The 15643-nt window shown below is 41.2% G+C and overlaps 2 pseudogenes; both read left to right on the top strand.

Annotated features, from left to right (window-relative positions):
• The first annotated feature begins 13024 nt into the window (after positions 1–13024).
• On the top strand, positions 13025–14231 carry LOC149172453 (uncharacterized; annotated as a pseudogene).
• A 208-nt stretch (positions 14232–14439) lies between these two features.
• LOC149172452 (xylulose kinase 2 pseudogene) lies at positions 14440–14987 on the top strand (annotated as a pseudogene).
• Positions 14988–15643: the final 656 nt, after the last annotated feature.

Here is a 15643-nt window from a genome sequence, read left to right as displayed (position 1 = left end):
TATCGTCGGCAAATTGCTGGTGAGTAGTTGCAGGGGTGGAGGGGAAAGGGCGCAATCCATTAATTTTCCCTTCTGCTTTGGCTCTGTGAATATATCTGCTAAGCCCTTCCATGAGGATCACAAAAAGGAAGGGGGACAGCGGGTCTCCTTGCCTTATGCCGCGGGAGGGAGAGAAGGGGGCCGAGGGGGATCCATTAACCAAAATAGAGAAATTTGTTGACTTGATAAGAGCGACAATCCATTTGATCCACCGAATGTCGAAACCAAAAGCACTTAAGGTGGCCTCCAGGTAATTCCAATTCACTTTGTCGAAAGCTTTTGAAAGGTCGAGCTGAATCATCATACCAGGGATTTTTCTGGATTGCAAAGTATGTATCATCTCCTGAGCCAAGAGGATGTTGTCCAGAATTTGTCTGCCTTCCACGAAGCCTGATTGCTCCTCCGAGATGATGTCAGGGAGGATTGGTTTAAGTCTGTTAGCGATGACCTTAGAGATGATTTTATAAATCACGTTGCACAGAGCTATGGGGCGAAACTTTTCCGGAGTTCGGGCTTCCTCTTCTTTGGGGATTAGGGCTAGGAAAGTAGAGTTTAGGGCTTTAAGAATTGAGCCAGATCGTCTTGAATCTTCAACTACTTCCCAGACCTCTGTTTTGACTGTTTGCCAACAAGCTTTGTAGAAGTTTATAGTAAAACCATCTGGTCCCGGTGCTTTATCATTTGGCATGTCTTTAACAGCCTCCTCCACCTCCTCCATTGAGATCTTTCTTAACAAAGAGGCATTTTGTGCTGGAGTAATGATTTGGGGTATGGCCTGTATTATTTCCTCTCTGGCTTCCGATCGAGCTTCTTGAGATTCCTGGGCAATTTGCTTAAAGTGACTAGTAAGCAAAGTTGAGATCTCATTGTGGTTTTGAATAACTTCTCCAGATGCATTGGTAAGCTTAAGGATTTTATTAGCCCCCCTGTAATCCATCGTCAATCTATGGAAGAACTTTTTGTTTTGCTCTCCCTCCTTCAACCATTGGATGCGAGATTTTTGCTTCCAAAGGATTTCTTCCATTTCTGCATTAGGATCTTTTCCTGTTCATTTGAGTCCTCCCTGTTAATCCCTGAAGCCCAGTCTTTATGAATTTGACTTAGTCGGTCTTCTATATTGTGCTTTTCCTGGAAAATATTACCAAACTCGGTTGCATTCCAATCCCTTATTTTGTGTTTGATGTGCTTTAGTTTGGACTGGAGTTTAAACATTTTGGTCCCCCTTATATTCCTAGGCTCTTCCCACCATTTTTTCAATAGATCTGGAAAATTTGGGTGAGTTAGCCAGAATTTCTCAAATCTGAAAGGCCTGTTTTTGGGGGTCTCTAGAAAGGCAACTTCCAGGGCGATGGGCCAGTGGTCTGATCACCCACTGGGGAGGATATCAGAGTCAACTGTTGTTCCTTCCAGTAAGATGTTTTCTGAGATCAAAAAACGGTCAAGGCGAGAGGCTATCCTATTTTCTCCTCCTCTTCGGTTGTTCCAAGTGTAGAGCCCATTTTTTGGGGGGATGTCGACCAGTTGGGCGGATTCCATGAAGTCAACAAAGAGTTCTGAGTCTTTATTCAGTCGCCTAAGGCCTCCTTTTTTTTCCAGGAGGGAGGTAATCATGTTGAAATCCCCTCCCATTATGATCTTTGAATGTTGGTATCTTAGCTTTAACTTCATTAGCGAGTTCAGGAAAGAAATTTTATCTTCTAAACGCTGTGGCCCATAGACATTTATACAGAGGTAGGTTTCAGAATTACCTGTTAATTGAAATTCTGTGGCAATGTATGATCTGGTAGCTTCCATAGAGGTGATTTCGATTACTCTGGAGTCCCTGAGGGTTGCAATGCCTCCTTCCCATCCTTGACTGGCTATGTCTATATATTTGATAGTTTTTCCTAGCTTTTGGTGATGTTCTCCAGCTGATTAGTGGCACACTTTGTTTTCTGAATGAGCATAATGTCTGGCTTTTCCTGTTGGAACTTCCTCTTGAGAAGTCTTTGTTTGACTTGGCTATTGAGCCCTCTTGTATTCCAAGAGATGATTTTCATTAATAATGATGAGGTTATTGGTAGGACGGGAAGGCGTGTAAAGCCTTCATTTTGCCTGAATTGATCATTAGGATACCCAAATCATGAAGAACCTCTCCATTTGTCCTTTGGCCTCTTCTCTTGTTTTGCTTCCGTCCTAATGAATGAAGAAAAATGCTTTTAGATTGGTTACCTGTGCCTTTCATGATTCCTAATATTTTCTTTTGCTTATCTAGCTCCGCTTGTTGTCTTGCTATGAAGAGGTCGTTGATCTTCTTTATTTCTTCCTTCGGGATATTTTCCAGCCCTTGTGTTCTCCAGTGCTTTTCCATGTCTGGCAGATTTACCCCTTCTTTTTCTAGAACTTCATTGAGTTCCAGATCTTCGCTTCCCCCATCGCTGGTTAGCATGTCTGTGTCTTCATCTCGTTCATCTGCTACTTCATGCGTTTGTACTTCTGTATTTTCAGTGGTTTCCTCTGCATCCGTTGATCTGTGGTCTGTCATATTTTTTTGAGGAGCTTCTGGTAGCTTTGTCTCTTTGTTGTTACCTTCCGAGTCTGCTTCTGAGTCCAAAATGCTGAAGGGGTTGAGGGTTTTGCTGGGATCTATCACTGCTTTGTTTATTCTTTTCCTGTAGGCCCTTTGTCTTGATTTTGGCTTTTTAAAAACCTCCTGGTTCTTGGCTGGTTGCTCAAGCTTGGCATCTTCCACTGGTTTGTTTAATGGGCATTCCCTGACAAGGTGACCGTGTTCATGGCATTTCCTACACCAGAAGGGGATCTGTTCATAGTCGATGGCTTGAAAGTAATCTTCATCTCTGAACTCTAGCCATAGTCCTTCATGTAAGGCACCTGAGACATCCATTTCGATGCAGATCCTGGCACAAGAAGTGTACTTCCTTTGCATCGTTGCCTCTGAGGCTTTAATGAAGGTGCCAAGTCGGTCTCCTATGAGCTTTAGGGTCGCTAGGCCCCAGTAATCGATAGGTAATGAGAAGAGGCGGATCCACACAGGGACTTGGGTGAAGGTTTCCTTTTCAGGCACGAAGTTCGCCTTCCATGGCCTCATGTAGAGGCCTGCTGATGAAAGGAAGTAAGGCCCTCCATCGAAGACCCTATCTTTGTCTTCTAGGTTAGAAAAGACAACAGTAAAAAAACCTTTAGCTCCAAGATGTAGTTTGACATCACCTTTTGGTCGCCAGTGCTGCTTGATCCATTGGCAGAGAGCTCTTTCTGTTGGCCACAGTCCCATAAACTTACATATGATTGCATGCTCCATCATGTGGTCTCTGTAGGCCTGAATGTCTGGATCTGAGAAGACCACACGGAGGGCTTCCTTCTTTTTGGGTTTGCAGACTCCTTGCAGGGTATTTTTGGGGCTGAGGTTGGAAGCTTCCGTTTTATCCTCATTTTCTATAGGGCGTTTTCCCTCCCTATGTTCCTTTTCTTCATCTGACGGAGTGATTATTGGATCTGAGCTGTTTTGGCCTGCTTTCGGTTTGTTCCCGTGCTTCTCCTGTCTGTCACTGACTTTTATTGGCATCTCTGATCCGTGATTTGGATCTTTCTGCCACTGGGTTGCTCTTCCGCTGCTTGTCCCAGAGCTGTCTTTTCGGGCTTCATACCCAGAGATATTGAAACCTTCATGTGCTTTGTGTTTCTGCATGACTATTTGCCTGTAAGTTGGGGTCCCAGTGGACCCCCCGTCTGCCATTTGTCGAGCCAGTACACGGCCTCTGAGAAGAAGATCAACTAATCGGTCTCTGTGCGCTGCCAGAACTGTTGGTGAACCTGTTCAGATCAGTGCTAAACCCTAGGTGCAGGGTTTTCCTCGCAGAGCTCTCCCTTTGTGCTTCTAAATATTTATTTATCTTACTTAAATATATGTGATTAATTCCAATTGATTAATTTTTAATTAAATATAGTTATGCTCTCCTATCCCTATCCCTTAGTCCAGTTCGACTAGTCGTTTCCTAGTCAAATATAGCCGTTAGCCGGTCTAGCCTACCAATTCAATATAGCCGTTGCCTGGTCAAATATAGTCGTTGGATGTTCTGCCCTGACTACTTAACATGCAGCTTAGATCTGATTCTTCAACTTGTCCTGACGATGAAGCACACTGGTTGGTTCGAAAGGTGTCGACAAATGAAATATGATGTGATTTACGCCGAAAAACTTTTTTCTTGTAAACTTGATATGGATCACAGAAACCTCAATTCAACAGTAATTTCTTACATTATTTATGTATTATTCATTTGAGTGGATATATTTTGTAGTTACGAAGTAATTATGGTAAAGGTAACATATATTATATAGTATTTTTTATTATTATAAAATTATAAAAATGAAAAATATAAGTCTACATTGTTTTTTATTATTTAGCAGTAAAATTGTTTATGTTCCTTTAAAAATAAAATTATTTACATATATATAAATTTCTGGTTAATATATTTTTTGTAAATAATTGTAATTATTTTGAAATGATTGAGAAATGGACACATATTTCATTGTTCTGGGCTAAGTGTCTTTTAGCCCAAATTGCAAGCAAAGCACAGGGCAAAATTGATGAGCAACATGGGCTACACTGTTAGGGGATGACTTAGTGCGACTTGTGGAAGAAGGAAGGCAGTTAATTGGTTGGAGGGGTAGGGGACACATGGATATTAATTCATTAGTGGGAAAATATACAGGCTCCCTCTTGCTCCCACACACGTAAAAGCCGGGAAGTATTGGCAACAAACGTGGTGTTCATAACTACTGCATGTGGGAGAACGCAAAGTTGAGAGAGAGATCAAGTGGTCTTTTGCACATAATGAAATCCTAGAAAATTGAACACAACTAAGGAACCTTCTAAGTGAAGCTTGCTATGTAAATGGTTTAGAAAGTGTGCCTTGCTTGTAAGGCTGAAGAAACCACTAGAAGTTGGTGGCTTGAAGAAGCTACTAGATTGGAAGGATTCACCCCGGTGCTTGTGAGGATTGATAAAGCCACCAGGAATTGCCTTGGGCTAAAACATTGGTGCTCGACTCACCAATGAACCACCTGGAGAAGTGATTTATTTACCCATTAACAACTTACCACTGATGAACCTTCCTAATAGTGGACTCTCTTCTCCTTAAAGTGAATGGGAGTTCTATGCATTGTGAAATGTTGGCATAATTGGATGCAGATCTGAACAATGTGAGTCATAATGAGCTTAGCTGGTGGATGAAGGCAACAATGGCCTTTTTACATCCTATCTTAGCTATTTCGGTTGGCGAAAAACACACAGAAGCACCTCACCTCAATCTTTGTAATATGATTCGAGGGTGACAATTGCAAGTAATTGTCTATGGGTGGGTGGAGAGTCGTTGTCCCAATCTAAGTTTCCAACTCTAGTATTAATTCCATATAAGTATTTGTAATTGCACCCCCTTATTATTGAGCTCATGTTGAGTTGTAAATCATTGTTGTATTTACGGTAAGAATGGCTCATGGTTTGCTAAGATTTGCATAATGAAACTTTGATGCATGTGTGCACTATTATTGTGAATTTATAGCATTTCTCTTTCTATAGAAAACTTTGATATAAATATAAATATAAATATATGTGTGTGTGTGTGTAACCACCTGGGTGGGTGCAATACATGCTTGGTAAAACTTTTGTGTGTGGTATGAGCATTAGAGGCTCTTCATGAGGCTTCAAGCCTATAGCAAGGGGTATATGATGATCATATGTGCAACCCATGCCCAAAATTCTTGTCCATATGAATGAAAAGCGTATAGGCTTGTTTTATTGTTGCTTATGTGCCTATATTTATGGTTTCCGCCTGAAATCGAGCCATAAAGGGGAGACTTGTGTTTACTCGTGGAATGATGGTCTCCTTGTGGTCTTCTCAGCATCGTAGGTTCTTTGATTGTTTTTATGAGCTTGTTATGCTAATTTATTTATTGAAAGAGACATGTGGATCTCTAAGATGAGATTTGTTTGTTCCTTGTCAGATATTCAGGACCCAAGGGACCACAAATCTATGAGAGGCTGGATGGTCATTTCCATGAACCATGCCTTGTATTTTTGTCATCAAGAAACCTGAAATGGTGTTCTTGCGGAAATCTCAAGAGGGATAACATCCAAGTGTGCTTCATAAGCCTTTAATGGCTATGGTTAGACTCTGGCGTGATTCTAGACATTTACAAAACCATTGTGGGTGAACCATGGATGAACCCTTTCATGAATGGCGCATAGAACAAAGTAGAGGAAATACCTTACCTCATATGCTTATCCTTTCAACCTTATCCACGAGCTTGGATAAGTTTATTGGGCCACATGGTGGTTGGATGGAAAGCCAAGTCACTAGCCATACAACCACAAGTCATAACCTAGCGCAAGGCCGGCGTAATGAATGGACAAGATTTAACATGAGAGATTGACGACTAGGAGAGAGCCCATGATGACGTATGCCCAAAGGTTACATCCTGGAAGCCTACAGAAGGTCACACAAGAGAAGCCCCTGGGATGACAAGGATCAGGATGGTGTCGTAGGGTCTACAGCGTGGAGAAGGTTCAGATGATGTGGAGGCCATGTTCGAGCCCATAATTTTTTTTTAATTTTTTTGGCATAGTGGGATCACACAATAGGAATGGGTGGCGTGAAAAGGATAAGGCAGAGCGCAACATAGGGTTGACGTAGGAAGTGAAACGCAACACAAGGTTGATGTAGGATATGGGGTTCCATGAAGACATATGTCACACAGTAGATTGACTACGGTATTCGAGGGATAAGGACGCACACAGGGAATATCGACAGTTATGATTGATGAGCCTCAGCATTGGGTAATTATATGGGCCTTAATTCACCTCCTAGCTTAGTCAAACCAACTATTCTCACAGCTTATTGCATACTCTTGATTATATTTTGTTTATGAGATGAGTTAGAGCTGGATATTTTTCTTTGTGGTCTAATGTGCATGTAATGCAAGATTAAAGGATAAAAGCAAGGAATTTTAGCAAAGACCTTGGTCAAAACTCGAATGGGACAAGGGAGAGGAATTATAGGAGGTAAATCCTCCTCATTTACTACCCCTCCATTCGAACATTCCTTCATCAGCTCGGAGTGCAACCAGCCAAATCATGAGGACTAGAAGGCAACCGAGCAAGTGAAATTCAAAGCACAAGTTATCTCAAGTTTGGGGGCTGAGCCTCCCTAATTTAAAGGAATTTGTTGGAGTCTTTAGTCGCATAAGTAGAGGGGCCTAGGACCTCAGTAGGATTCAGACATTTGATTGTAAAATTCTACTTTATTTTCGAGCTGCAAGACTTGTGATAGTTTTTGATGTAATTCATTGTTTTGATAATAAGAATGAGTTTTGTTTTGAGCTAGTACTGAGTTAACTCAGAGGGCTAAAACTCTTGGGTTAGGGTCCAACCCTAGTGGCTAAGGCTCCTCTTTATTGTACATGTATGCTAGCATAGATTCATGGTTTAATTGTTCGTTTGCTTAAGTAGCTGCATTTCCATTATAATAGTGTAGAGTAGATTGGTTGTGTTTCAGATTTCTAGTTATCACATGAACTTTGGAGTTTGTTGTCTTGATTCAGTACTTGGTTCATTTCATCGTTATCATCTTCAATCACTCTCTTTTTGTAATAGATCTCACTCGTATTCTTATTTCCTTCAACACAAAATGCTTAAGCGGAAGCTAATAAATCACTTCTTAGTCAGATTATACCCATAGATCTCCTTATCGTCCGATCCACAATAAACCTGAGCAATCACTGTCTGATCCACAATAAACCTGACCAATCACCGTTCGATTCATTTCAACGATTGACTTTATGCACTCCAGATCTCCACCATCAATCTTTCTAGCTTGATCCAACGACTATCGCGTCGTCTCAATACTTTATGTGCTCCCAATCTCCACCGTTGATCAAACCCCCATGATCTGACGGTTACCACACAATCTCACACAGATTCTTGCTCGACCGATATCCGCCCGAGAGCACGCGAGAAAAGTGGTTTTCCCGTGATACGTGTCATTCACTTAGGCTAATCATGCAAAATTTAGAAATACATCTTACAGCTTTGAGGGCGCGCGAGAAACTGCTTACCACCTACGGAAATCTGCTCCATCATTCCGCACGTTTTTTCCCTTCTGTCGCCACGTGACTTGCATCTCCGCGATAAGATCTCCGCCTCTCATCTTTCGATTAGTCATGTTCGTCCATCTCTTGACTTAACCTCCCACAATAAGATCTTTGTCATTCATCTCTCATTAGTCATGTTCATCCATCTATTGACTTAACCTCTCGTGATAAGATCTCTGCCATTCATCCTTCGATTAGTCTTGTTTGTCCATCTCTTGAATTAATCTCCTGCGATAAGATCTCCGCCATTCATCTTCCAATTAGTCTTGTTTGTCCACCTTTTGACTTAACCTCCTGCGATAAGATCTCCGCCATTCATCTTCCGATTAGTCCTGTTCGTCCATCTCTTGACTTAACCTCCCGCAATAACCATTCATCTCCCGTTAGTCATGTGTTCATCCATCTATTCACGTAATCTTCTGCGATAAGATCTTCGCTGCTCATCTTCCATTTTTACGGTTTGCTAATCGATCCAACGGTTCCTATGCACTTCTGCTTCGTTACGTCCTCCTTTCACTGATTTTGATCTTCACTTGCTCTTCTGCTCGAATCCTTGCATGCTTGATTTTACCAAAACACCAAAAACGCAAAAACGGACTTAGTTTAGTTTCCTTGCTTACACATTAGTTTGGTTTGATGCTCTTTACTTCTGTAACTTAGATAGCAGCGTTAGGTTAGTGTTGATTTAGCAATTCTGCTTAGTTTAGCTGTTTAAATGATTAATTAGGATATGGTGTGATTTAGCATTACATGTTGTTTTCTTCATCACTGCAGTAGAGTAGATCTCTTAGAATAGATATTCTCTTCTTCCATCAAAGAATCAAGCTTCTTCTAACTCTATAGAAGTTTGGCTTGGAACCCCTGGGGTCGCTTGCCAGATGAACAAGTGACAACAGGCAGGACCTTCACTTCTACTTGTGCATCTAGCACTGTCACCTCCAAGTTTGTACGAACCCCAAGTTGATAAGTAAAGCTGGTAGCCCAAGAGTTGCAGCATCCTTGCTGCAATACTGGCGCTCATCACTTTTTGGCACTGTTTCCGGGGAGGTGTCAGTGTAGAATGTGATTACTGCTTTCTTTTCTTCTATTTCTAGTCTTCAACGTTCTTCCATTAGTTTATTTCTGAAAAAGTAATCTAGTAGCTTCCTTTCTTTCAGTTGTCATTATTTGCTTTCCTTTCCATTCTGCAAGTAGAATCTCAATTCAACAAGTAGTTTCTTTCTGTTAGTAGTTTTCATTCAATCAACAATTTCATTTCTGAAAAGTACTTTCTTGCTAAAAAATCTTCCAAAAACCAACTCAAAAACAATTCCTTTCATGCCTCGTAGGAGTAGGGACAATCTAGGAAAATTCTTGCCAAATACCCCCATTGCATCCAACATCCAACCTTCTCTCTTGTTCGGTGGTTGTGAACTGGAGGAACCTTTAGGTGAGCAACCTACCATATTTGAAGAACCTATAGGGGAAGAAGAAGAATAAGAACCCATTCCTACTGAACCGATGGCTAAAAATCGAAATGACAAAGGGAAAAGAGAGAGAGTTGAGGGTGCCTTCCCCATTAGGGAAACTAATGGGGACACTAAGATGAAGAATATAAGCCCCTCTGCTCTACCTCATTTCCATGGCCTGACCACAAAGGGCCATGACACTTTCCTATTTGAGTTTTTTGTTATATGCCGAACCTATTACTATACAGATGATGAGAAAAAGTTAAAATTGTTTCCATCTACGCTTAAGGATGCAACATTGGGTTGGTTCATTTGTTTACCTGGAGATAGCATCACAACTTGGGCTTAGATGCAACATGCTTTTAACAACAAATACAGGGACAACTGTAGGTCAAATGATACTAAAGAAGAGATTTTAAGGATGACCATGGGCCAGGATGAATACTTAGAAGACTATGAAGAAAGATTCTAGCTCAGTTACAAAAGGGCCAAGTGCACACTTGACACTGAGTCACTAAAGCTAGTCCTGCTCAGAGCAGTAAGGGAAGATCTTCTGGATACCCTACATTTGTTAGTAGGAGGAGATATCTACCAATTATCCTATGAGGATATCAAGACTGTCTTTAGAAACCATTCTAGGGCAGCCATGAAAAAAGGTAGGGTTAGTCAACCTATAACCAATACATCATCTTCCAACTCATCCATCAAGGGTGAAATTGGAAATATGTTGGAAGATTTCAAAAGTGAGATGCTGCAAACCCTTTCCTTGCAATTGGACACCACGAATATCAAGAGGAAGAAAGATGAAGCAGAGAAAGCCTTGGCCATGTTTTGTCCTAGATGCACCAAGAGGCATCCTAGGAACAAATGTCCATTGAATTGCATTGCGATTTGCTCGGTCTATGAAGAAAACCACTCCATAGACAAGTGCCCTTATTTACCTAGACTCAAAGTTGTATATCAAGGAGTTGAAGGGGTCACTGAGCAGATTTGCTACATCAACCAAAGGAGACCTCCTGGGCCTAGACCATACTAGTAGGGTACGCAAGGGTCATCCCATGCATATTACAACCCCAACAAAACCACAGTTATACCTTCTTGGGGACCCCCTACTCATCCTTCCTGGTCTACACCCCCTCCTTGGTCCTATGCATCTCAGTATCATTCCCAGCCAGCCAACTAGTCATTTCAAGCTTATGTTCCACCACAACCTTAGTGGAATACCCCACATGAGGGGTGGAGGCCCCAATATAACAATGCTCCAGCTCTATTGCCTCCACCACCTATCCAACCACAACTCCTACACTCTACTCCACCCAAGCAACCCTAGATGCCCTCCCAACCAAATCTGAACTCAAACAATAGGTAGGCTCAACAAGTATACATTGGAGAGACATCATACCTAGCTTATGCTGTAGAAATCCAGGAGATCAACCTAAGATATAGGAGAATTATCCTAGATCACCAACCTCCCTCTCCACATAGGGAGGTTGAGGAAGAAAGAGAGGAAATCAACCTTGAAGTAAATCCACCCTTTCCTGAGAGATTAGCCCAACCACTCCAGCCTACGCAAAAGAACTTGAACTTCTGGGAGAATTGAAAAATCTATGTGTAAATATCCCCCTTCTCCAAGCAAAAAAAGATGTTCCCATTTACAATAAGTTGATTAAGGAGAAGTGCTTCAAGCATCCTTGAAGAAGAAAAAGGGATGCCCCTACCATTAATATCATTGGGCAGCTGTCTGACTTAATGTTGGGGCAGGTAATATATCCAAAATATTTGGACCCTGGAAGCCTTGTAGTAGATGTGCACATCAATGGCGCCATTGTCCCACACACTCTGATTGATCTTGGGGCTGCCATTAGTGTGATGACCAAGGACACCATCTTCAAGCTCAACCTCCAAGGGTCATTGAGGAAGACCACAACAGTTCTGCAACTTGCAGACCGTTCCACAATCACCCTTGAGGTAGTTGTGGAGGATGTGATGGTCTCCATTGACTCTTGGGAGTACCTTGCATATTTCCTAGTTCTCTAGCCTAAGGCTAAGATTACTGGTTACCCTCTCATCTTTGGGAGGCCATGGTTGGCCACAACTGATGCTTACATTAGCTACAGAGCTGGGAATATGACCATCAAGAATGGGCATATGTCCAAACAGTTAGTCCTATACCCTCCTACTCAACCTTCTCTAGAGCATGTGTTACACAAAAATATCGTCACCGTGATTATTTGCAGTCAGTATGGGTCTATCATCACTTGTACTGTCCTCCTAAGCAAGTCTCAGACCTCAGCTCTTCAAGTCAAGCTTTGAAAATGAGGGAAAGACATTGAAAATCAATAAAACTCTGGTTCCACACTTTCTCTCACTATTGCCTACGGTCCCGCACCTTCTGTTAACAAAAACTGCGGACCTGCCCGCTCTGTCCCTAAATGTGTGGGTGCAGACCCCTGTGAAAGTCAAAAAGGCGCAAGTTTATTCTAAAAAACTCACTTTGGGTTAATTCTAGATGATTCTAGAAGGAATTTTGACGTGGATTGGCCGCTCTTAGGTGGTTCATGCATCCCAAAAGATAAGGAGCTAATCCCTTGATGAGAGGAGCTATCCCTTTGAAGGAGGGCTTTATCCCTTTGAAGGAGGACCTAGTAACTTCCCTCCTGTTAGACTCTGTCTTGCTAGTCTGTTGTCTTGGAGAAGAGAAATGCAACAAAATGTGTTGGGTCCTATTGTGGGAACTACTTTATTAGCTATAGAAAATGGACTGGACCACAAAATATTTTGGTGCTTGTTTTTTGTCTTTCTCGCTGATGCCACTAGGGAGAATAGATGGTTGGCAGCATTAATGGCAGAATTCGAGGTAACAGGCAAGAACAAAGAAGCATCACTGATAACTGCACTATCAGCTAGTTGTATGTTCATGTGCAAATATTCATATCAACAGAATGCTTCCAGTTACAAAATTGTTGAAGACGACCTTATTTCTTGGACAATAAGCTTGCTTGTGGCATCGATATCGGCTTCTAGAAACAATTTGCATGATACCATTGAGAGTCTTTTGTCACAGAAAAAAACTACTTTGGACCATCTAATTTGCATTCCCATTGTCTTTTCATGGCATTCCACAAGCCGATGTGTTCTTGGAAAACAATACACTGGATGGGTTCAACATTTTACATAGCAGCAATTCTTTATTTTGCAGATCTGGACAGGCGTTTCCATTCTTCAAAATATTGCAAATGCTCTGAGACTTGTATGTACAGGAACTGAAAGGGAATCCAATACAGCTTATGGTTTCTGTCATCATTTAGAAAAAAAAAAACAACAAACATCCTGCATTGTTACTACCCCATATGTAGACTCTGGCAGAGTTACTAAAGGAAAAGATGCTAGGAATGGGAAAGGGAGAAGGTCATGGTTGTTCCTTTGGGCATGCTTTATATCTTGTTGCTGGATTATTAGATGCACTTAGACCACATATTTTCGATATGTACAATAGTAGTCCTTTTCAGCATGATGCAATGTACTCAGGATTAATGGAAATAGAGCCATGTATATTTGAGGAACCTAGAAAGGATGTGTATGAAAGCCCAACTTTTTGCAGAAGGAGCCTTCTAGTGATAATGGATATCTGCTTTGAATTTCTGAATAATCTAGATGCGGTTAATTTGGCACAACACCTGAAGGTTGTTTTGAGATTGATTGATTTCTTGTGTCATTGCGTTGCTGCTGGTAAGCATTGTGTACATATTGTCAACAGACATCTCTGGAACTACACAGAGCCAACATATCAACGATATATGGTTCGCATTATCTTCATGGTGCCGGTATATGTGACAATGTCATTCATGTCTCTGGTGATGGGCGATAATTTTCTTTCTTTATGTCTAATATGGGTGGATGGTCCTGGTGCTGTAGTCACAAGTTTAAGTGGCCAAGTATTGAAGTCATCATAGAATCTGATGACATGTTGTATTCCTCCTATTTCTCTTGATGGGTGTTTCATTCGACGTTGTAAGCAGGGTGCATTGCAGCCCGTACTTGTTGCAATTACATTTATTTTGTATGCAAAAGGAAAGTACGAGGATGGAAATTTCAGTGCCAAGCAAGCCTACCTATATGTGACTATCATTTACACTATATCATACTCTTTGGCATCGTATGCATTGCTTTTATTTTATGTGGCCTGCAGAGATCGGCTTCGGCCATTCGATCCAGTTCCAAAGTTTGTAATCATCAAATCTGTTGGCAGGGAGTGCTAGTTTTTCTTGCAGCAAAGTCTGGCACGATTAAAAGTGCAGAAGATGCTGCTGATATTCAGAACTTTGTCTCGAGATGGCTATTGCTGCGGTGGGACATTTGTATGCATTCCCATATAAAGTGTATGCTGAAGCAAACATAGGAGCATCTAGTGGTTTAACTAGGAGCCTTGGCCATGCTTTGAAGTTCAATGATTTTTACCATGACACAGTACATCAGTTTGCCCCAACGTATCATGATTATATCCTTTACAACAATGAAGGTGAAGAAGGGACTTGCAGCAGGACAATATGTAGCTTTTACAAGGGAAATAGTTGTTTAGGATTCTTGGGGAGATCATGATTTCCCAGTTCGCTCTAAGGCTTTGAGATCGCAAGAATAAAAGACAAATCTGAAACTAACGGAGCCAGTTAAAATAAAAAATCGGGAATCCTATCCGCTTAACACCTTTACTGCTATGTGGACCTGCGTTAAAAGTTCAAAGCCAAGAAACATTACTTATGTATGTGTCAGCACCTGGCATTGTTCAGCAAGCATTGTTCAGCAAATTATGTACGTGTCAGCGCCTGGAATTGACGTGGTGTTTAACGCCTGGCATCCCTTTTTTGGTGGCTATGCCAATATTGATGAAACCGATGAAGCAGGGATGAATTTGATGGATCTAAGGGAAAGAACATGGTCGAAGGAAGCCATAGAGGCCACTGCTCCAAACTTGGAAGAGAAACTTGGATCATTGGCTCCATCGTATGCTCTTGCTGGTAGTTTGAGCTCATATTTTGTAGACAGGTTCATGTTTGACAAAAAACAAAATGTTTGGTTATCCAGTGGTCTGGAGACAATCCAAATAGCTTGGCAGGTTTGGCTTTGAATCCTCCTGGAGACCTTGCAATCAGTTTGGGTACAAGTGATGTGGTTTTTGGAATTACAACTGAACCACACCCTGGCCTAGAAGGACATGTTTTACCCAATCCTGTTGATCCAAATTGCTATATGGTGATGTTGGTTTACAAAAATGGGTCACTAACACGAGAAGAGATTCGAAACCACTGTGCAAATGGATCATGGGACACGTTCAACAAATTAGCAGATCCGATTTGAAATTGTTTCAATCTGATCTTGAGAACGTCGTGTCAGAGGATTCAGCTGTTTTTGAAGAAGTTACACGTGAGCATTGTGAAAAAGAAGTAAAGGATCTAGTTTTATTAAAAATCGGTGTTATTCAAATGGAAAATCTAACTTGGCAATGAAAGGTGAAAAGTAAAGACCCGAAACAAACACAGAATATCAATTATAAGCAGAAGAATAGGATTCAATTTCCTATTTATGACTTCAGATTTCCTTATTTGAATGGCCAACGCATTTCCAGAGATTTGGGGCACAGTTATAATTTCCAGAATGTGCAAAGTGGCATACAAGATTCGATTGCTTATGTTTATCTTCAGTAAATGGGATTGACACCTGTAATGCCACCTCTTCATCAAATTCAACAAATTCGAGTAGAAGGAGCGCTATTCTATCTTCAGAAACGCTGATTGTTTCTTTTTTAGTTTTATTTATTAAAAATGATAAAACAAATCCCTTGTCTTGGGGCCGATTTGTTTTTCCCTTAGCAGAGTTTATTTAATGTATCAAAAAATCATTTTGAGAGAAAAAGAGAGTTCTGAGCGCTGGTGGAGGAGAGAGAACAGAGCTTTCATTGTACAGATTTTGACAGAGACTTTAATTAAAAAATGCAGCTCTGACCCCTGAGATTC

This window comes from Pinus tabuliformis, chromosome 4_2 (genome assembly GCF_031772625.1).
Source record: "Pinus tabuliformis cultivar Carrire ecotype Pingquan chromosome 4_2, CPIR1, whole genome shotgun sequence".
NCBI lineage: Eukaryota > Viridiplantae > Streptophyta > Pinopsida > Pinales > Pinaceae > Pinus > Pinus tabuliformis.
This window is presented reverse-complemented; position numbering and strand designations above follow the sequence as displayed.